Here is a 22263-nt window from a genome sequence, read left to right as displayed (position 1 = left end):
TCGAGTAATAGATACAATGGCTGTTACCAATTAACTGTTCCAAAATAGTAACATCCCAAAACATGCCCCTTGGCAAAAAGGCAAATTGAGACACAGATTCACACATGCAGTTCTCCAATCCAGGAGGAAAAAAAAACATCAAGAGAAGTTTCAGAGAGTTTAGCAACCAAGATGCATTCATTTAAGCTTCCAACTCTTTTAAGGCCCTAATATCTTCTGCTTAAAACTAAACCTGAAAACTAAAAATATAAATTCTGGTCTGTTAGCTGGCCACACCGACACTGCTTCCATTGTTCCAACTTAAAACAAAACCAAGGCCTTACATATTATTTACTTATTTGGAGACAGCTCCCTGTATCTGCCTTACAACCTCTCTTCAAAACAAAACCAGGGCAAAATAATCACTTGAAGTGACAGCATTGCCACAAGTTTATTAAATAACAAATAAAAACAGAAAGAACTGTGGGTGTTGTAAATCAAAAAACAAAAATAGAAGTTGCTGGAAAAGCTCAGCAGATCTTGCAGCATCTGTGAAGAGAAACCAGAGTTAACATTTCGGGTCTGCTGACCTTTCCTCGTAAAATAACAAACATAAGTGAAAACACTACAAGATCTAAATGTAATTTTGATATACGCATATTTTAATTAACCTGTTGCAATCTTTAAAATTAAATAAACTTACATCAGTTAACTATAATATACCACCACTGATTTATACCTGCTCACTTCTGAGGGCCTCTTTTTTTTGCTGCAGCAAAATTGTACTTCAAGTAATGCTGTTTGTTGTTGATGACAACTGCAGTTACTTCTGACCATGATTTTTAAGTACTAAAGTACTCTGCAAATATTGCAACTTTAAGTTATTCAAAAAGATACAGTTCTCTTTTCTGTTTTAACTTTATTGCAGAAAATACCGTTTTCTGAGTAAACATTGTCATTGTTTTCTTTTTCATATTACTCTCATTGATCAGGTAACAACATCCCTTCAGACTTCTCTTACAGTTGCAGCTATGTGCTAATGCATGAGAATGGGCTAGCTTAAAATATTCTACAATTTTTTCTTTCCCTCAGGTCAGAACTGAGTGAAAAGAAATATCTGGTAATCTCCGTTTATTGGTGAGTGGGGATCTGGCACTGGGAATATACAATTTTTTTTACAGTACAGAACAGGTATGGAAATTAGAAAGTATTATCACAGGTTCAACAGCTCTACCAAAGAATATGAAAACATCCCACTTCATCGCTCCTTTATGAGGATTAATTGATTGCACTGTGTTCCGAGATTGGAAAGATTCACATCAGGGAATGGTAAAGCTCAGTGACCACACCTGTCTATCGCTGACTTGTAAAATTTCTTATTGCCACAGGTAATTAATCTAGACCAAAATTGCTAAACATTATATCACAGAAAATGATAAAGTAAAGCCTCTAAACTAGGTACTTAGTCTAATTTCAATTGGATGATAGATATAAGGACATTTTAGATGTTTAATGGAAAGAAAGGAATATCTTTCATATCAGAGCTTATAGGATGCACAGACCACCTTGATGATGTCAATAAAACCTAGCCAGGCCATCAATGCATAGTTCCTCAGGACGTTTTGCATCCAAGCCAGCACTACTTTTACTCAGACACTTAAACTGAATCTAGAGAAGGGTGAAGGTTATATGATTTAATTGTGTGCAATACCTTCAACTTCTTCCACTGTGCAGGTGCAGATCAGTGCACAGATATGTTGAACTATCAGACAAATGGCAGCAACCAAAGAATCTTATGCCTTAGTCAGAGGCAGACAGTGTTTTCGCTTCTAGCACAATATGCTGTCACATATTGCACCATTCTAACTGCTAGAGATCATCAGCTCCTTCCCAAGATTGGCAGAAATGAAGCAGAAAATGTTCAGTTATAGATTGGAAGATAGTATCACCCTATTCCAGTTAATGATATTTTCTAATCAATTTCTTCAGAGAAGTTATGACATGCCTCAGTAGCTGGTGGGACTTGAACCTGGACAAATGGATCAGTCAGTTCAATGTTGTGGCACCAACTCACAACTTCAGGATCACTGGAAGCATGTCTCTTTTTCTGTTCTGTAACGAAACCTTTTTTTTCTCATCTTAATGCCACACACTGGACTGCTCTGAGTTCGTGCATATTAATTCATATCAGCCACTATCCCTGTACATCAGCAAGGCCATCTCTGAATCTAATTGGCTTCTCAACATTTGATTATTCACAGGCTGGCTAGTTACTGTGTGCCTTATTGTTAAATGGCTTCTTAGGTGTCAGTTCTGAGGAAGATCACTGGACCTGAAATGTTAACTCTGAACTTTTCTTCACAGATACTTCCAGACCTGCTGAGCTTCCGGCAACTTCTGATTTTGTTCTTAAGAGTGAGGATCTTCTTACTGATATCACTCCTTGTCACCTTCTCATTGGTTTTACTGCCTTTTCCTGGAAGTTTACTAACTTTATAAATCTTTCTAGGCCAGCAAATGTGAATTACATTATTGGATGTCTTAATTAGAAGAGTCCTTTACACAGTGTATTGATCTGGACTGATGATTTTCTGGCAAGTCCGATCCCAGTTTACCATCTATCTTGTTAGATCATATTTTGTTTCGCTGTGGTTTTGACAAAGTAGTCCTTCAATGAAACATAATGTTGCAGGTTTGGTTTTAATCTAAAGCAAAAGTTTATTAAGCAAAATAAAGAATGAGCAAATAGAGTGGACCAAGATATTTATATATGAAACGCCTTAAAAGGCTTTGAAACACACTATAAAAATACAACCCCATTTATCAAAAACACCCTCTTTTCAGTACTGAAAAGCATCTCTCGTACAATAATCATACCAGAGAAAAATCTCTTTCTCTAACATCACAACAGGCTTAACTGCGACTTCAGCACCCAGACTGGAAAATCTGATAACTCCATAAGATTTTCCTGGAGTTTTCATGCACTCAAGTTTAACCGTTGTCAGTTTCAGATACATTTCAGGGTTGTTTCCAAGCTCTTTTATTATTAAACTATTCACTCAAAGACTGTCCAGTTTTGCTATCACCACCTGTTCTCAGCAGCACTACTTTACACATTCATTTTCATCCAATGACTTCTGCAGAGCTGTCTCAAAACTGAAATTTTCAAAAAAAGGTTTTCCAAACTATGAGTGTTTCCCTAAAAGTATTTGAAAATGAATCACTATGGCTACAGAAATGCCTACAAGTTAAACATTATACTCTTCTGTCACAAAAGCCTTATATTTCGCTAATTCAAAAAGCTAAACTCAAAAAAAAATATAATTCAGGCAGATTACATCACAGTTGAGAATTAAACATATATATATGTATTTGTGAAAACGCAACAATTTGTTGAACCTTAGGAACACTGGCAGAAATCTCTATTTTTTGCAAGGTGAACATAGAGAAGCATTGTAATATTGTGCCTCTTTAAAAGGAGGAGGTGGTGTCACAGCAATATCAGACAACTAGTCATACAAATCCCAGGATAATGTTCTGGGTTTATGAATTTGCATTCCACCATGACAGATGGCGAAAGTTGAATTCAATAAAACTCTGGAAGACAAAGCTTGCCTAATGGTGTTCACGCAACCACGATCAATTGACATAAAAATCCATCTGGTTCACTGATGCCTTTTAGAAGAGGAACTATGCGACCTTTACCTGATTTGATCGATGTTTCTAATATTAATGCAGTTAACTCTTATCTCAATATTAGAAATAGGCAACAACTGCTGGCCAAGCCAGCAACACCTAAGTTCCATGAATGAATTAAAAACTCTTCCTTACCACAAGTTAATGGGTTATTTACAGAAACATGACTAGGCATGCATCAAAAATTGCCATCATTTTCTCAGGGCATTCTGGGTCAACTTTGACAATAATATTGTCAATGATGGAGAGAGTCCTTAATTTACATACTTAATCACACTGATGGAGCACAGAGCATGAATTTGGTACAGAACTTTAGCTGATGCTTTACTCTGCAGATTGGACATGAGCTTTCACCACAACAATTTACACTAAGTCCTGGTTGGACACCATCTAAATGAATTCTATCCAACAAAATTACTTTTGCAATCTTAAATGGTGTTAAATTATCTCCATCAATACTACCATCAACACTGCATCCTACGCAAAGCTTTTATGTCACATGATCTAACATGTATCGGCCTAAAATGCTGACATGCAGAGGAGAATTAAAACAAAATCAATATAACTCAAATCCACATCGGTAGATGTCATTTAATAGTGACAACAATAATTTTCTGTGTTATTGGCAAGACTTTCATGTACTGTTGTAGTCACTGACTAAAATGATGAGCATTTGTTAAACATTGTGCATGCACCAGAACTTCAACATTATTTGCCATGTTCTATATTCTCTTCTTTCTGATTTGCACTACACAAGATAAATAACTTCGCTCCTACACAAGCTTAAAATTCATAAGCCTATGCAGTACCACCATATGAACTTCCCTATTTGCATAATGCAGTGTGACAAATTAAAACAGGTTTGAATGCAGTTTTAATTCCCAACAACAAAATTATATCACAAAATGTTTGTAAGTTAAAGTCGTCATTACGTTTCGGTCTTTTATTAGAATTGCTATAAATTTTTCCAATGCTCATCTCAACTTGATCATTAAGAATATATTCAATAGACGATTTTATCAAAACAAATGAACTTGACAAATAACAATCCAGAAAATTAATATTGTTGTTGTGGCAATGAGTGCACATTTATTTCCAGTTGTATTGGCTTTCTTGTAATGCTAGTTCATTCATAAACTGTCACTCACATGTGCTTTTTTGTAGGCTTATTCTTATCAGCATAGATTATTGAAGCAGGAAGACTTTCACTGAATTTTGCAAAGCCAGATTGATTAAATTGAATCAACTAGAATATGACATGAAACCAGAAGAACACAAGGGCCACAGGTGATAGGTCATGATTGTATCAAAAGTCTGGTTTAAAGGGCCAAATGGCTGACTCTTGCTCCTAAATCTCAGACTTGGCCAAAAATACTTACAATTCAGCCCTATATTGCAGATGCTCGAACGTTGAAGTTTATTTTCATGCATTGAACAGTCAGTTAAAACTATAATCATTTCCCCAACTTCCTAAATCATGCTCACCTCTTGTGAGTCATTGCATCCTTATGTTTGCTGCAGAAAAATCACTGTCCCACATTAATTATCCAGTTTTGAAGGTGATTTGGCACTTAAATTATTGTTTACATCTCTGAACGAAAGCAATACTGAACCATTCTTCTGCTTTTCGGATTTATTGTCAAAAGCACTCACAGGTCAGGGAAATCCTAGACTAAACACATCATAAGGCATTTACTTTTCCTCAGTGATTTATGTTAATGTCAGAGGGGCACCTGTTAAGGCACTGAAGTGACTTTTTCCACTCTAGCCACTCTTATGGCTTCAGTAATGCAGAGAATTCTGCTGTGGATTATTGCTGACTAGGCAATGTGGTGTTGCTTGCACTCAGCTGTTTTCACTTATGTGGCAATACTAATGTTGTCTCCCATTACACTAGAATATTGAGGATATTATTGTATTGAAGAATCCAATAGATTTTGTTTTAAAGCTAACCTTTTAAAATAAACATTGCATTCTTCAGGGACATCAGCGTCCTGGCTAACAAAAAGCTATTTGATTACAACAAAGCAACATTCTTCCAGTACCACGTCATGCTTCAAGTGATTCCTGGAGTGGGATGGAGTATGACATGTTTATACCCTCGGATCATAAGCGATGCTACAGTGGAGATATCTTGAACATGTCTCTTAAAGCCATACTGTCACACTAATAGTGAGACATCCCAATATTTCCACTTTTTCCAAAATAAAGCATCTCAAACAAATGGTTGAACATAGGTGTGTGATATCAATCTTATGATAATGCAGAAAAATAAACAAAATGTTTACAGGATTAATACTTCAATCTTCAATGTCATGCTTTGGAGGTTTGACAATTCATCCTGTGGTACACATTGTTCTCAATTCCACTTGTTTAACAAAATTGTTGTCTAGCTGTTGGTTGGTGTCACTCATTTTCACAGCATAATTATCATTGTCAGGGTGTTCTACCTCATTCTCCTCATGCATGATGTGGATGTGCTGTATCATGGTCTGAGCTGGCTTCTGTTCCTTTACAGTATAGCACCATGGTCAGTAATGATTTCATATGATGCTTTTGCTGGTATCCACACATTTATATTTCTAACTTACACCCTACATTGTGTACAGTTTTAATTGTTTGCTACCTGCTTGCTTGTTATGTATATCTTTCATTCTCCACTATCTTTAGCCAAGAATGTATCTCAGATGGTTAGGCAATTGGTTACTGGGCAAGATCATTTGTAATTTTCTTTTGAGCATATATTGTGCTCATTTGGTAATCCCTTCTTAACTGTTGTGTGTTAAAAGTGCAGCAATGCAGTGAGGATATCTTACATTCTTGCTCAATACCTATTGGTCATAGATTTGATAGTGTGCACCAAACATTCTGCTAGATAATTTGAGGGCAATGGTCCACAATGTGGGTTTGAATCCCACCATAGCCAGTGGTGAAATGTGCATCAATGAATATTATGAATTAACAAACAAAAATTTAGTCTACTGGTTACCATGGTTGAATGTTGTAATGATCTATATGATTTGCTAGTGACCTTTGGGGAAAGAAATTTGTTATCTTTACTTGGTCTGGCCTATATATGACTCCAGGCTCTTAACTATCCTCTGAAATGGCCTTGGAAAGCCAGTCAGTTCAAACAGCAACTTAGTGATGGGTAATAAATGCTGGCCCAACCAGCAATGCCAATATGCCATGAGTGAATTTAAACAAGGTTTATTGTGATATACCAAGTTAATTACTGAATTGCTAAAATGAAGAAATATTCTTTGATACTGCCAGGCCATCTGTGGATAATTATTTTTTGTAACTCTAGCACTTGCTCATATTCAACAGTCACTCATTGCAATCTGTAACAGATCAACCTTGAAAATACTTTTAACGCGGTGGTCAAGAGCATTAACAAGTAGATCAATAGGAATAGCTCGGTCTTTGAGAGTTGGGTAAACCGCTCAGCTAAATGTAATCATCTTGGTACCTAACTTATAGCTCACTTCAAAATCATTTTGACAAGTTGCTGTTACAAAAATGGTAATGCAACTGGTTTGCAGCATATAATTTCTATTGCCTTATGATCTGTTTCAACAATAAATTTCATGCTAGATAAGTGTGGGTGGAAATGCATGATGCTGAATATCAAGTCTCATGCCCTATATTGCAACAGTTGGCTTGCACAGATGGTAGGGTATTTGAGGCAATGCAACAGTTTATTTTGTCTTGCAAATTCTGGCACCAAGGCCTATTTGTAATGCATCCACTTTGAGAATCGTGATTTTCAAGGGGTTGTAGCATTGCAGTAGGTAGGATTTTGCTGACAGAATCTGCTTCAGAGAATAAGGATGGACTGGTCTTTGTCTTTCCACACATGAGGGACATTATTCTTGAACAAATCACTCAGTGGAGATACCTTGGTCTGTGAAGTTGGCAACATAAAGTGAAAGGAAAGTGGAAAATCCAAGACAATCATCCTCTTTATCTGTGGGTTTGGCATTTACTTAGCAATGTTGGATGGACATTATAATAAAATGTGAGGCTGGATGAACACAGCAGGCCAAGCAGCATCTCAGGAGCACAAAAGCTGACGTTTCGGGCCTAGACCCTTCATCAGAGAGCCTCTCTGATGAAGGGTCTAGGCCCGAAACGTCAGCTTTTATGCTCCTGAGATGCTGCTTGGCCTGCTGTGTTCATCCAGCCTCACATCTTATTCTCTTGGAATCTCCAGCATCTGCAGTTCCCATTATCTTGGATGGACATTATCATGTTTAACTGTCTGACTCTTACCTAACATTTTATGCTATTAAATATTGATCTTTGTTATTGTGCTGCTGTAATCTTTGGGTGAAGATTTTTATAACACTCTGCCTTTGCCTTCCCAGCAACTGTGATAATGTCAGTACTGTAAATACAGCCAGGTACATTCTCAATAACAAAAACAAAGTTGCTGTAAAAGCTCAGCAGGTCTGGCAGCATCTATGGAGGAGAAAACAGAGTTAACATTTTAGGTCTGGGGACCGTTCCACAGAACTGAGGAAGGGTCACCAGACCCAAAACGTTAACTCTGTTTTCTCCTCCACAGATGCTGCCAGACCTGCTGAGCTTTTCCTGCAACTTTGTTTCTGTTCCTGATTTACAGCATTCACAGTTTGTTTGGTTTTTACATTCTCAGTAATATTATCAATGTGCTACTGGAATATGTATTGGCTGACTTAAATCCCAAATGGTAGGTGGGAGAGACAATATTAATCAAGTGTTGTCCTTAATGTTACAATCTCATGGGTTCCTCTGCTAAATGGAGAGACCAGCATCTGTACTTCACATCCAACTCGGAAAGGAATCTTACTTCAAAACAATTTAGGACTTAATTCTCCAGTTTCCATATTTTGCCTGGACACTCATGCCATTTGCATTAACTGACAAAGCGCCTCTTGGGGCTATTGCTCCTCTTTTCTGGATCTTTCCTATCATTCATGCAAAGACTCGAGATGTTAAATTCTGCAAAGGCCCCACTGCCAATGAGAAGCAAGATTTTTAGAGTTCTTCATTCCGCATCATCTATTGCTTGATCTGTCAAACAGAACTGAATACAAATTATTTGAACTGTTGTACTTCAGTAAAGATGTCATTGGGCTGCTAATTGATGATGATGTTTTTTGCAATCCGTGATTCTGCCTTATAAACCTCATGTGTATCCCAGACTTTGCCCCACTGTGGATTCAAATTGCTGTTCCTCTGATATTGGGCCTGTTAAAAATTCCTCCTCGAAAATTACAGGCTTGCAGTTTAAGACTTGCCAGCTTATAGAAGGAGTCTCTTGCCTCTATGTTGACTGACATCCAGTTAGGACTGTTTAATGTCGAAAAAACACAATTTTAGTGTTTCAAAGCTGTATTGTTTCTGCCAATGCCAATTGTACCTGTGCTTTCAGGATCATAACATTGTCTTTTTTAAAAATCAGATCAGATTATAATATTTGTTTCTTTTTAAAGACAGAAGTTGAGTACTCTCATTTCTCTGTATTTGTAACTTCAGCCTTTCACTTTTAAGAAATTACAAATTAGAAATGTATTGTATCTTGAAAGGTTAAAAAGTTAGCTTGTCTTCTTGGTGGCCAATGTCCTCTTGACAGATCTCTATGGCTATCTGCACTCACAGAAACTGATGCTGCTCATTTTTCAAATTCTCTGATGTGTAAAGTGGTAGTCCAGCTGCTCTTCAATTAGTTTTACGAACATCTGCCAACAGGATTTTTTCTTGCTTGATTAATTCATGGGATGAGGACATCACTGACCAGGAATCATTTATTGCCCATCTCTCATTGCCCAAAAGGCAATTAAGAGTCAACCACATTGGTGTGGGTCTGGAGTCACATGTAGGCCAGACCAGGGAAGGATGGTAGTTTCTTTCCCTAAAGGATATTTGTGAACCAGATGGGTTTTTACAATAATCAACAATGGATTCACGGTCATCATTAGATAATTAATTCCAGATATTTATTGAATTCAAATTCCACCATCTGCCGTGGTGGGATTTGAACAGGGTCCCTGGAACATTATCTGGGTCTTTGGCCTTAACAGTCCAGTGATAATATCACGAGGCCATTGCCTCCAAAGAAAGATGGATACGGCATCATTGAATAATCCAAGAGACACTTACTACAGCTAACTATGAGGCACAAATATTTCATACTTCAAATGCAGTGTCTATGCTAACATTAAGCCATTAATTTATAACCGAGCAGCATGCCTCCAGTAGCATGTGATCCCTAGGGTAAGTTGGGATATGACATCTCTATACAATTAGGGTACATGCTGTGGTACAGTGATGAAATCGTGCGCATGTCTGTTAAAGGTGTACTGACATACTAGCTGTGAGACATAGCACAACACAAGGGACTAAAATAAAAGTGTCAAAAGTATCTGGCCTGATATGAATTATGATGGAATGAATCATTTTCATTCAGGATATTTGAATTCAGGTTGTAGAAATAAATGTACAATGTTCAAATTCACCACGCTGGTTAAGGTCCCACATCAGCTGAGTTATCAAACTGTGTGTGAGTTTAACCACTCCTTATAATTAATGGGAGCAGCTGTACCAGACTAGCTGTGTAAAGGATACTGTGGTACAATCATGATACCAGTGATATTGTAAACAGTACCCTACAAAGAACAAACAAACTGCTCATACAGGAAATAAAAAGGTTAAAGCTTTTCTATCCTGTGCCTGTGAAACAAGGGGATTCTTGTCATTATATAAAAACTCTAGTGCACAGTTGCTGCACTGCACTATTTGTCTCCCCTCGCCAAGTAGTTGTATCCTGGAATACTTAATATCTGTTATGTCACAAGTCAAAGAACAATGACTTTCAAAGGAATCCATAGTGTCATTTTTACAGCAGTGTTGCCTGACCAGCTTGTGTGAGGTGATGGATCATTCTGCAATGCATGCCTTCTGGCCCCCTCCTGCAGCCAATATATTAATCAACCTACAGATTAATGAGCCGCTGAATCATGTGAACAGGATTGTTTCTTCCATCATACTATTGCTGAGTGTATCTTAAGTGTATGTTGGGCAATGATGAACAGAATCATTGTCATTTTAAAAAGGGAAGCCTGGGACAAGTATGTCATTGACTACAACATTTCACTGCATGTTAATCCTCAAAAGTAATAATTTTTCCAGTCATTACTAGGGAAGCAATCATCTAGAAAATGTATAATTACTGATTAAAATTTTAGCCATCAGCTGCTGCTCAATGCACTTCTGTTCCAGTTGCCTGCAACACAGAAAACATTAAATTATTGTTTTTTTGGAGACCAAGCGAAAGAAGATGAAGAATCTAGGATGGTCTGCTGGAGAGACAGAACCACACGAGCAAAGACCATTTATCAGCTCTTGCTTTCAGCATTCCATGCGCACCACAATTTTGCAGCTAAGGCATTTGAGCCACAGTCATTCTCTTACATTTTGGTCCCAAGCTTTCTTCCTTTTATTTACCTTTTCCAAAGAGTGGCTTGTAACTCTGTGGCTGGAGGGAGTGGTGTATGAAATGACGCTGTCCAATGAATATGGTAAATAAAGATGGGGAAAATGGTCTCTTTCCAGCTATCAGTATTCTTTGTTATTCTTATTTGACTTGAAATCTATCTGTGGTAGCAAGTCATAATGAGTGACTGTGGCCAGTTTGGTATAGTCTTTCACAAAAGAAAATGTGATAAATGGATAATTTATGGTTTGAATCGCTGTGTAATCTAGCACTCATTAAGGTAAATGAGTTATAAGAAAGTTGCAATGCTGTAACTTGGCATGTGCTGAAAACTGATTGCAAAGGTAAGCTTAACTCCAGGAAATTTAATAAATCCAATGAATTATAGATATTCGTAGGTACGATTTTCATGTCTTCATCTATTTTGGAATAAAATTGGGTGGGAATTTAAAAGTGAAAGGTAGAGTCAGGTTCTGGGATTCCCATCCCCATTTCCATCACGTAGCAATTTTAGGCCTCTTAGCTTTGTGAGTTGAACTGGCATTTGTGATTCTGGCAATCTCAGGAGAAGGCCATGGTATATAATTCGCTCAGCAGTTCAGGCTGATGATAACGTGATGTAAGGTGGTAATGTGGATTTTGGCCTGTGTGTATGAGAGGGTTTAATGATTAGCTTGGCAGTGTATCTGGCGCCATGGTATTAAAAAAAAAGTTGACACAATGAGTCCCGGGGTGATGATGGAAATTTAAGGGCAGGAAGAGGAATATTTGATGGCTTTCAGTTTAAAACGACCAGGAATTTCCTTTTTTTTTGGGAGGCAAAAAAAAATACATGCTTGGAATACGTTATTGTTTTATCTTGCAGAAGTCCTACTTGAAGGCAGATGTATGTAACAATTTTCCTTGAAGAACAGAGATTGTTTGCAATTATTAGGAAATAGATTACCTCAGTTTAAGTATTTTGGTTTGAAGATTCTGAACCAGAAGTGTTTGATTATAGCCTTGAAAGGGCTATTCAATTGTGTGACTAATCAAAGAAAAGGCTGCCAAACTTTCAAGAGTAGGAATTGAAAGAAACATAAGGTCAAATCAATAGATCTGACAGAGAAGGAAACTCCGTCTCTGGTGCTTTACTGTTGGAATAAATGGCATTGTATTCTGCAGTACATTTAAAAATCTTTCAAATTGTAAAACATGTAAATAGTTTATTTATTATATGTTATCTTCATTTCATCTACATAACAAGCTTCTGTTTTATTGGTAAAACATTCTGTGTTTGTGTTCAGTGAAAGATCACTCTTGTAAAACAAAATAAAATACGATCATTCAAGCCAGATTTCAGTCTAGGCTTTGACAAGTCCAATACTAATATCAGCTGGGATCCAAACAACCAACAGAGATGCTTCAGTCTTGTCATTTACACAGATGTGCTAGATTTATCCATTTTAGGATAGACATGTCTTGAAGCCTCCTGTATTGGTTAGATGTTTAATGATCCATTGATATTCATGACTAGATACAAAGAGGACTGCAGAGCTTTGTTCCAATCCATTAGCTATGGCACTACTTAGGGTTGTCTTACAATATGACATTTTGGCTAAAATTCCATTTCACGTGCTATAAATTGGCCATAGCAGCAAACTCATAAAGAGGCCCAAGCCATTTATTCACCAAGCAAACTTGATGCTGAAACAATGTGCGTCAACGATATCCTGCAAAATAATGAGTCCCCCACTCAGATTGTGATTGTAAAACTTCAGATGTGCTTAACTTCAGACGGGATGTTGCAGTTGGAGAACATTTCTGGATAATCTTGAGTCTGCAAAGAAGTACGCTAACAGCCAATTTAGGATTATAACTTGGGTGGGTAGTGTCCTTGCAAGTTCTGGAAGCTACTTATGTTAATACCTAAGGCACTGTTCTTCGCAAACAGACTTTATACCTGTTTCATTTCAGCAAACAGAAGGTAGCCTTTCACTGGTCCATTTTTCAGGGCAATGTCCTGACCAATCAGAGTTAACCTGTCTGTTTTAATTTTTTTCAAAATACCTGACAGTTAACTGCCCATCAGTACGAATAAGTGCACTGTCCAAGGCTACACTATTACCAGAGTTCACTTGCCAAACAATCAGCGTTCTCCTCTCAAAGTATAAATGCTGATTTCCCCCTGAATTGTTATTTTTGCAAAATGTCCTGTTGAGTATTTGACAAAATGTATCAAGAAAGTGTATCCTTTTTCAGCAATTCTCAATTCCTGTACTACCAATGACAATTTAGCTATTCTGCCATTTGATTTAAGATAGTTCTTGTCAAGTGATAATGATATATAATTTATCTAAACTTATCTTCCATGCTGTTCCAAATATGTTGTTTGAATTGATGGTTTTTGTGTACAGTTGATTTAAACTGAACATGCATATGATATATCTTCAGATGCAGATGACATTTGTTATTCGTCATAAACTAAGTATTCAGAACAGAGATATCTGTGAATGGAGATCTGAAACTACACCATAACTCTTATAATAATTTATCCATGAAAACCAAGCTGATCCATGATTTATTTGTTTGGCAAAAGATGATTAGAACTAACTTTTCTTTTTAAATTATCTACTTCCAAAGAAATAGCTTATGTAATGACATTGATGGCAGTCCAAGATGTCTTTAAAGTGGGAAGGTGTCAGAATTAAACAACACTACAAAGATTTCAGTTAGGCTTGACATACAGCATTACAGTAAAATTCCACCTCCAATAGCATTTGCTCCAATCCCTATCCAAGCACCAAATGTTAGACGCTAGAATCAAAATGATTTTTAACTTTCCATGAAAGCTGAGCAATGCTGTTTAAAGCAGAACCTAAAATAGTTATGGTTGAAAGATAAACATTTCCAGAGGTTGATGTTAACCTGATCCCAGTTGTAAACAATGTTCAACATGTTGTGGGGTCCCCAATGGGATAAACAGAATTCAGTTTCTTCAAATGTCGAAACCTGAAGAAATTAGAAGTATCTTGTCTTGAAATCTATTTTGTACATGGAACAGGCAGACTTGAAAAGATTTAAATATCAGATTTCTTAAAAATAACTGTAACTTTTCCCATCAATATCTCTGTTGTAAGAGTTCAGATGGCAAAAATAGCAATACTTTTCATTCTTTGTATATATCGTATAAGAATGCACATGCAATCTCTAAATGAGCCATATGGATTTTGTTACAGTAAAACCTGTTAAAAAAAAGTTAACACAGTTGTAACTAGTATTTTGTCTATCCCAATTTGCCTAAGCTTTGGAGACAATTGTTCTTTGTTGATGTGGAGGGAGAATATGAACTAAAACACTGGTCCTCTTACATTGCTAAAAATAGACTTAGAATAAGGTTGCCATCAAAATTTTTTCTGATTGGCACAAAAGTCATTGAAACATTATCACATTTTCTCTTTTGGTTAAAACAGTCTATTACAAATATAAGCGAACGCTCCACTAAAGCAGACAAATATTTCACACTCAAATCCTCTGAGCTTTAAGCATGTTGCCACTTAGTAGCTATGTTGCTCAATATATTATCATGGACCTACATAGCTGGATTGAGAATGTAAGACCATTAAATCAATCACAATATCATAGATCCAAGTTAATTATTTTCTAGAACCCTTTACAAATGAAAATGAAAATTACATTCTCAATCTGTAATGAGAAAATTGGTTTACTTTTTCAGGCTTGATTGTCCAGATTTTTGGCCTAGCTATATTTGTAGACTGTGTTGCAAAAGCGTCTACTATTTCAGCAACTTGGCCTGCTTGAGAAATCTGCAGTAAGCCAAAATATCACTCCTATAATGTGCATAAAAATTCAAAAAGGTGAACCTTACTTCTGATTGATTTACCATTCGAAACTTTGAAATTAGCTAAGATTGCTGTAAACAACATTGTATTGCATAAACATGGAGTTCACAATGCCATTTAGAGGGGGAAAAACAGGACTATTCAAAGGAAAATGGATCCCCAGATTATACATCCTTCCATCTTGAATTAGCAGCACTTACACTTTATCATTTCAGGCTCACTTTCATATAAGTGTACTATTAATTTAGAATTGTTCTTAGTGTTGGGCCACAGAAAAGATTAAGACAAATAAAATGTAACCAAAAAGCCAACTAAGCAGGTTAATAAAGTATTTAATCAAATAATAATATGTATATTACATTAGTTTAATATATTCCTTTCCACATAGAAAACATGTTTACCATGTGATATTTCAATAGGACTTTCCTCAGAATTGCTTACCATATACAGTAGTGACTGCAGTGAGTTGCATTATTGTTAAAGGTGTATATCATCATAAAACCTATTATGGTATTGTTTTGACAGTAGCAGTCAGACTTTTGCAAGGGAAACTGAACCAGTAATCAATTCAAGTAGTAACTATGTCACTTGTATATATACTCTTGAGTACTAACACTGAAACATTATTTTACATTCCTATTTGCAACATTTATTGTAGTGCTAATGAAATTGAACAGTCACTGTGCATTAACTGTCTATCATTAACACTAAAAACTGTTCCATTGACGTGTGCCAGAATTGAATATTGGACATGATATATAACTCTTTTGAATCCACAGTAAATAATTATTCATTTTGCAACCATTTTGATGCGGCAAATCTTCTGCTTTAGTTGTGTTGGCATCCCAGACTCATAACCTGCTAATATGCTTATGGGTAGCATTAGCCAGACCAGGCATGAATTACTCAAATGATGTTCCTGATGTTGAGAAATCAAATGCTGAACCACAAAATAATGTCAATATTTGAGGTAAATTTGTGAAAGCAGAATCTTACCACAAGGGAAGTTTTTTTGCAATATGACATTGACCATGTTTCTCTGACTTTTTGACTAAGTGCAGGGCTGGGTATTCCAGTGGTGACTAAATCATACACTCATCACTGGGAAAACTCACTGGATCACCTGCCAATCAACTTGTTAAAAACGCATTGCTGATCTACTTAGCCCATCACAATCCTCAACAGTGGAGCTTCTGGGTCTAATGGACCACTTGTCAAAGACTACTTTTCACAGGATTCAGTTGAGTGGAGATTTTTTAATTGCTTTTGCAGAAGAGGTTCAGAGGAGTTCGAGTCAAGAATAGGTAGCGGCTTTCAGAAGCTACCCAGTTAACCCCCATCTCTGCTCTCAATTGCCTCCGCATCTTAGTGAATGGGAGGCCTCTCCCCTCAACCAGCAGGCAGATTGCCCTGGCTTTCTAGTGAGGAATCTAGCCACTTTTCTCACTTCTCTAGAAGCTGTGTAAACAAGACCATAACATGTTGAGGCCCTCAGATGACCATTAATTGACTACTCAAGGCCTTAATTTTTGGCACATCATTGCAAGTCTCCAGTGGAACTACTTGCCCAGCTCGTACTTGGTGTGGTAGAGAGAAGGTGTTCAGTTTTTATTTCTTTCCCCACACTATTGCTTATTTTTCCCCACAGCACCCCTGTTGTGTGTGGGTAAGTGTAGGGACTCAGGAAAAACACCATGCGCAAACTAATTTTATTCAACATTTTCACCATCAGAGAAGGTGGTTAGTATATCTCCAGGGCTAAATGTCCCAATCTAGAGAGGGGAAAACTCTGCACCTTGTACAAGTCCTAAGGCTTCACTAGAAAATCTCCAATTCTTATGCCACGTCTTCTGTACTGGCTTCTTGAGGGCAAAGGCACGAGTAGCAAGGACCACACTCAATTCAAAGATGTTACAACTTCATATCAGTCTCCAATTTTTGGAAAAATAACAGTTCAATGTAGGGTGGGTATCCTCCAATAGGCACAAGATGATCATTAAATAGGTGCCTCCAACGTTGCCCTTTCACTCACTCAAGTTGTCCAAACTGCTGCTTCAATGTAGCCTTCTTTCTCTGCAGGTTATATCCCAGGGTAACAGGAGGGGGCCTTTTAATTGTCCATCAATTGTCCACTTACAGATTTCAGTTGACCCAACATTGCCGCTGTCAATGCCTACTCTGTCAGTGGTAAAGTCGTAGGGAGGGCAGGGATGGGGAAGGAGACACTGAGAAAGACACATGCAGGGCTCAGAGCTCTATTTTATGATTTTCCATGACCGCCATCTGACAATTTGCAACTACCCCAGGAGGACGGAAAATTTAACCCCCTTTATTTTATTTAATGAACATTAACGTGACATTGCCAGTTGCAGATTTGGGGTTCCTGTGAGGAAATAGTTTGGGATTGTTCAGACATATTCCACACTGCCAACGGAACCGATGGGCTCCAGAAAACAGGTTAATTTTAAAAACTCACTGTACCCTTACTTCTAGATTTGTTTTTAACTACTTCCTGCTTTCCTTCTGCCAATCCTGAGGTCATGTTTCACATGTTTGATTTACTCAACAATCAATAAGACTATGCAACAATAAGTGGAATAATTCTGATTTTAGTCTTAAATTTCAGTGCAAATGAAAGAAATGAATTGGAATCAAATTGTTGTAACTGTGAGTATCCCACTTGTAAAAGCCCAAGTTTCCTGATGATATTGTTCAGATTTTCATTTCTAGTACATTGGTTTTTTGTAATTTTACCAGTGTGCAACTAATCTATTGTTTATATTTTGCAGTCTAGTCAGTATATTGTAAATATCTTAATCTAAACACTTTATGCAATCCTGAACAATCCGATTATTGTAAATGTCAGGCAGAACTTTTACAAAGAGATTGGTTTTTGTACACAACCATGTTTTATATGTAATCCTTTCAAATGTCTACACCAAGAAGTGCATAAAAAATAGTGGAAAATTAGTTACGCACTTATTAAGAGTATATTGGTCTTGTAAATCTTGTCATCTTCCTCATAATTTTTCTAAGTGGTTAGTAGCTAATGGTGATTTGTGCTGTAAACCATTATTCATGCGTGTGTTTTAGAAATGAAATTTGTAGAGCTACATTTTTACAGTGCAGTAATTTTATAAATTTTGAATATCGTTGACAAATGTTTTAGAAAGAGAGCTGCAGCTTCATCTCTCTTATAGGATGTTATCTTGCTGTGAATACTTATATAACAAGCATGGCGTCTAAACTGGAAAACTAGAATGACCAAAGAAGAAATATAGCTTTAACTACAGTTAATATAAAACTGAAATAGGAAAGATTGGCAAAGCTCAGCAGGTCAGACAGCATCTGCAGAGAGAAATACAGAGTAAATGTGTAGCATTTAATTGCAGCAGTGCGGGTCCTTGCTGACCAGCTGAATAACCAGCAGGGTCCTTATATTGATTTTCTTGGGAAGGTCTGACAAAATGACATGTTAAACTGTTACTTATCTAGACATAGTCAGGCATCTAAGTGGAACAGGAGTGGAACTGCCACTTCTGAAAGCCGCTAATCAGAGGTTGGTAGCTCTCTGTTGCCAGCAGTGCAATGCCCTGAAGCTACCACCATTGGATCCTTGCACACATTGAATGGATGAGGTTAAGGGAAAGGAGGTTACCAGTGAGGTTGGGCGGGGGAGGGGGGTGTTGTTGTTGGGTAATTCAGATGCAAAGAGGGTCTTCCAGCCCCATCTGTTTTCTAATGCAGTGTCACTCAGTCAGCTACTGTGTGTCCCCCTGACCACTGCAATAAGATGCAGAGACAGCAAGCAATTGAGAGGTAAATGTTCTTTATTACAAAACGGTTTGAGAATAGGGGTAAAGATCTCCTACTGCAATTCTATAAAGACTAGGTGTGACAATGCCTGGGGTACTGAGTGCAGCTTTAGTCTCCTTCCCTGTGGACAGACACATTTACCATGGAGGGGCTGCAATACAGGCTCACCAAACTAATTTCTGGGATGGAGAGATTGTCCTATAATGAATATTTGCAAGTGCTGCTGAGTTAGTTGATCAGTCATGATCTGGTTGATTTGCAAACCAAGTTCACTGGACTAAATGGCCTACACATGCTCCAATGCCACTGAACTGACTGGGCCTTTACTCTTTGGAATTTTGAAGAATGAGAGGCGATACATAATTTGTACAGATCTTGACAGGGTAGATGGAGGAAGGATGTTTCCCCATGGCTGGCAGAATTAGAACCAGTAGATAAGGTCTCCGAGTAAGAGGCAAGCCATTTAACACTGAGAATCTCTTGTCTTGGGGGTGGTGAATCTTTGGAATTCTTTGCCCCAGTGGGCTGTGAAGGTTTGGTCGCTGAGTAATTCAAAACTGACATCAATAGATTTTTACATATTAATAAACATCACAGGATATGGGGATGGCACAGGAAAATAATGGTGAAGTAGATGATCAGTCATAAGCTTATTGAAAAGGTGAATTGGGCTTATGGGGTGGAATAGCCTACTCCTGCTCCAATCCCTTTATTATATATCCATAAGCGGTCTCACAGACCAATGAACACGTTTTCTCCTATCACCAAATCACGGGTAGTATTTTTTCACCTATTAACCACCATCGGTAACTCACTGTTTTCCCCAATTGATTAACTTGCATGCAAAACCTGTTCAAGGCAATGCAGAGCATCAAAAGTGAGAGAGAAGTTGGAGGCATGGGGGTATCAATAAATTAAAGTAGAGTTGGCTGCTTCTATTTCTCATGTTCATATACGATTGACATACATTTAAAATAATTAATTTACAGAGTTGTGGGGCAGAAGGCTGACATGTGGAACCTACTTAAATAACTCATTCAAATATCATAGATCACAGTAAAGAAGCCTTGAAAAACTGTTGAAGAAAGCTCAGCTTTATATAAATACCGAGTACAAAAGGTGAACTGCCAGAGTTCATGATTGTTTTGAAATGCAAAACTGTTAGTAATTCTAATTAAATCACAGTGATATGTGTTATTGAATGCATTAATTTAAAAATACATCTTTAACCACAGTCACAATGTTTTAAAACGAGTCAGATTATTTTCTTCCCGCATAGAGTTCATCAAATTCATTCTGAGTCACTTTGGCTGTGATATCATCATAAGGATACTACTTTGGGTTGGGTTTGGCACTTTTAATTTCAGAAGCATCCCTCCACAACAAAACATCATTGATTTGGATTGTCCAAATTTGTTGAATCGTCTGATGACAGGTTATACATTATTAGCATCTCATAATTTGATGGCAGATTGACACAATACATCAAACTGGTAGCATACATATCTCTGTCTTTTCTGTCATGCATGAAAATAATCTTTGAATACTTTATGGCACACATCCAAAGGTCGACTGCAGTCAAAAGGCCCTCTGGTATAACTGCAATTTGGGTGTTATTTTTTTCGCAAGTATCTCTTGATTTTTATATCTACCTGGGATCTGAACATGTTCTAAATGAATAAACTGTACACTTTGCATTAGCCACTGGGATGCCTATCCACACGTTATTATCCACAAATTCACTCCATCCTCATCCATTCACCTGTTGTCATGAGCATGCATATCTCATACAAAACTCATACTGTAAACTTGATTTTGGGTATGGTTTTACATTTGATAGTTACTATAATTCAATATTGTCCCATTGATTCCTTCTTCCTTTCCATACTAGTTTTTCACCAACACTGAAATTCATTGTTGCAGTAGTTAATTCACCTAACCTGCACTACCTTGACACTATGGGCAATTTAGCATGGTCAATCCACCTAACCTGCACAGTTTTGGATTGTGGGAGGAAGCCAGAGCATCCATACAAATGCCACACAGACAGTCACCCAAGAGTGGAATTAAACCCATGTCTCTGGCACTGTGAGGTAGCAGTGCTAACCACTTCATCACGTGCCTCCCCAATTGTTTGAGGAATATTACAATGTTACCACCTTTGGTTTTGGTAAAATTTGTTCTTTTTGTTGGGGGTTCCATTTCTGGCTGCCATTTGCTCTCTATGTGAGCATGTCTCAAACTCCTGTGCACTTTCTTAGAAACATGACCTATATAGCTTGCTTGCTCCTAGGTATTGACTGATAAGTGAGGAGATTTGAAACTGAATCTAACATGAGTATTGCATTTCTTAACAGAAAAAGGTCAACTTATATTTTGAGTATAGGCCTAAAAATAAAGTTTGGTGCTGTTAATATGTGGTCATCTTATACAGCAGGTCAACTTATATGCCACGATCTATGGTATTTGTTATGGACGGAATGGACCATGAGCCCTTCTTCTGTGCAATTTTTGAAGACTGGCCGAGAGATTCTGACTCAAACTGAGAGTGGTTAACCGCTCAGTGTCCTTAACCCAGAAATCATCTCTTTGGTGAATCTAATGTAAAGTAGGCTCCTTTAAGTGTTTCCAAGGTCACCTTGGCAATAAAAATAAGAGGTATTAATGATTAATTTCTGCTTACATCATACACTGACATCTTCAAGCCCAACCGTACTGGAACAAAATTGAGTCTATTCAAGCAAAAACCAGCCAAGCAGGGTGCCATTATTTCTTCAGAAATGCAATTACATTCCTGCCTCCTGAGCTATCTAACACATTACATGGTGAGCACCTTGAATGATAAATGACTAATTATGCCTCTTAATCTGCCCAGAACAGCCCTTATTTGAACAAAATCAAGTTTGGTCTTGAAATCAATCAACAACCTATACAGGACTCCCGTTAAGTGAGGCACCAGGCAATCATCATCATGTAACAATGAAATGAATCCAATTACACTAAATGTTAGAATCTATTGCTTCTTATATTCTTCCATAATGCTAAGCTTCTTGAACCAAATGCATTTTTTAATGAAAAAATAGCTTGCCAAATGTTTTAATCAATGTTGCTTTACAATTAATTTATACATTGAATACATATTACAAAGAAGAGTATCAAATTAAACTAAAATGCTGTGGGATATTTAACAATACAAATGTAACCATGAAACATCACAGAAGTCAAATTCTCTACTTTGGCATTGCCATTACGAACATTATCAACTTGTATCTCTATCAACAATAATCTGGCAAATGATAAAGAAAATCCAATGGCTAGTTATAAGCTGAGTGTCAAAGTTTCAATGGGACATTAATCCTGCTAGTGATAGGCATGTTAGCATCTCGGACACTGAACCTGACCTCAGGGTGGGTGTAAGATGGTGCTCCAAATTGATAGCATTGACAGGAA

At 37.3% G+C, this 22263-nt stretch overlaps 1 protein-coding gene across 4 annotated transcripts in view; it reads right to left on the bottom strand.

Annotated features, from left to right (window-relative positions):
* kcnb1 (potassium voltage-gated channel, Shab-related subfamily, member 1) overlaps positions 1 to 22263 on the bottom strand; it is a 324765-nt gene that overhangs the window by 227994 nt on the left and 74508 nt on the right. The gene's annotated exons all lie outside the window — the stretch shown is intronic.

Source organism: Stegostoma tigrinum, chromosome 19, assembly GCF_030684315.1.
Source record: "Stegostoma tigrinum isolate sSteTig4 chromosome 19, sSteTig4.hap1, whole genome shotgun sequence".
NCBI classification, from domain to species: Eukaryota; Metazoa; Chordata; class Chondrichthyes; order Orectolobiformes; family Stegostomatidae; genus Stegostoma; species Stegostoma tigrinum.
Note: the sequence above shows the minus strand (reverse complement) of the source record. Positions and strands in the feature narration are given on the sequence as shown.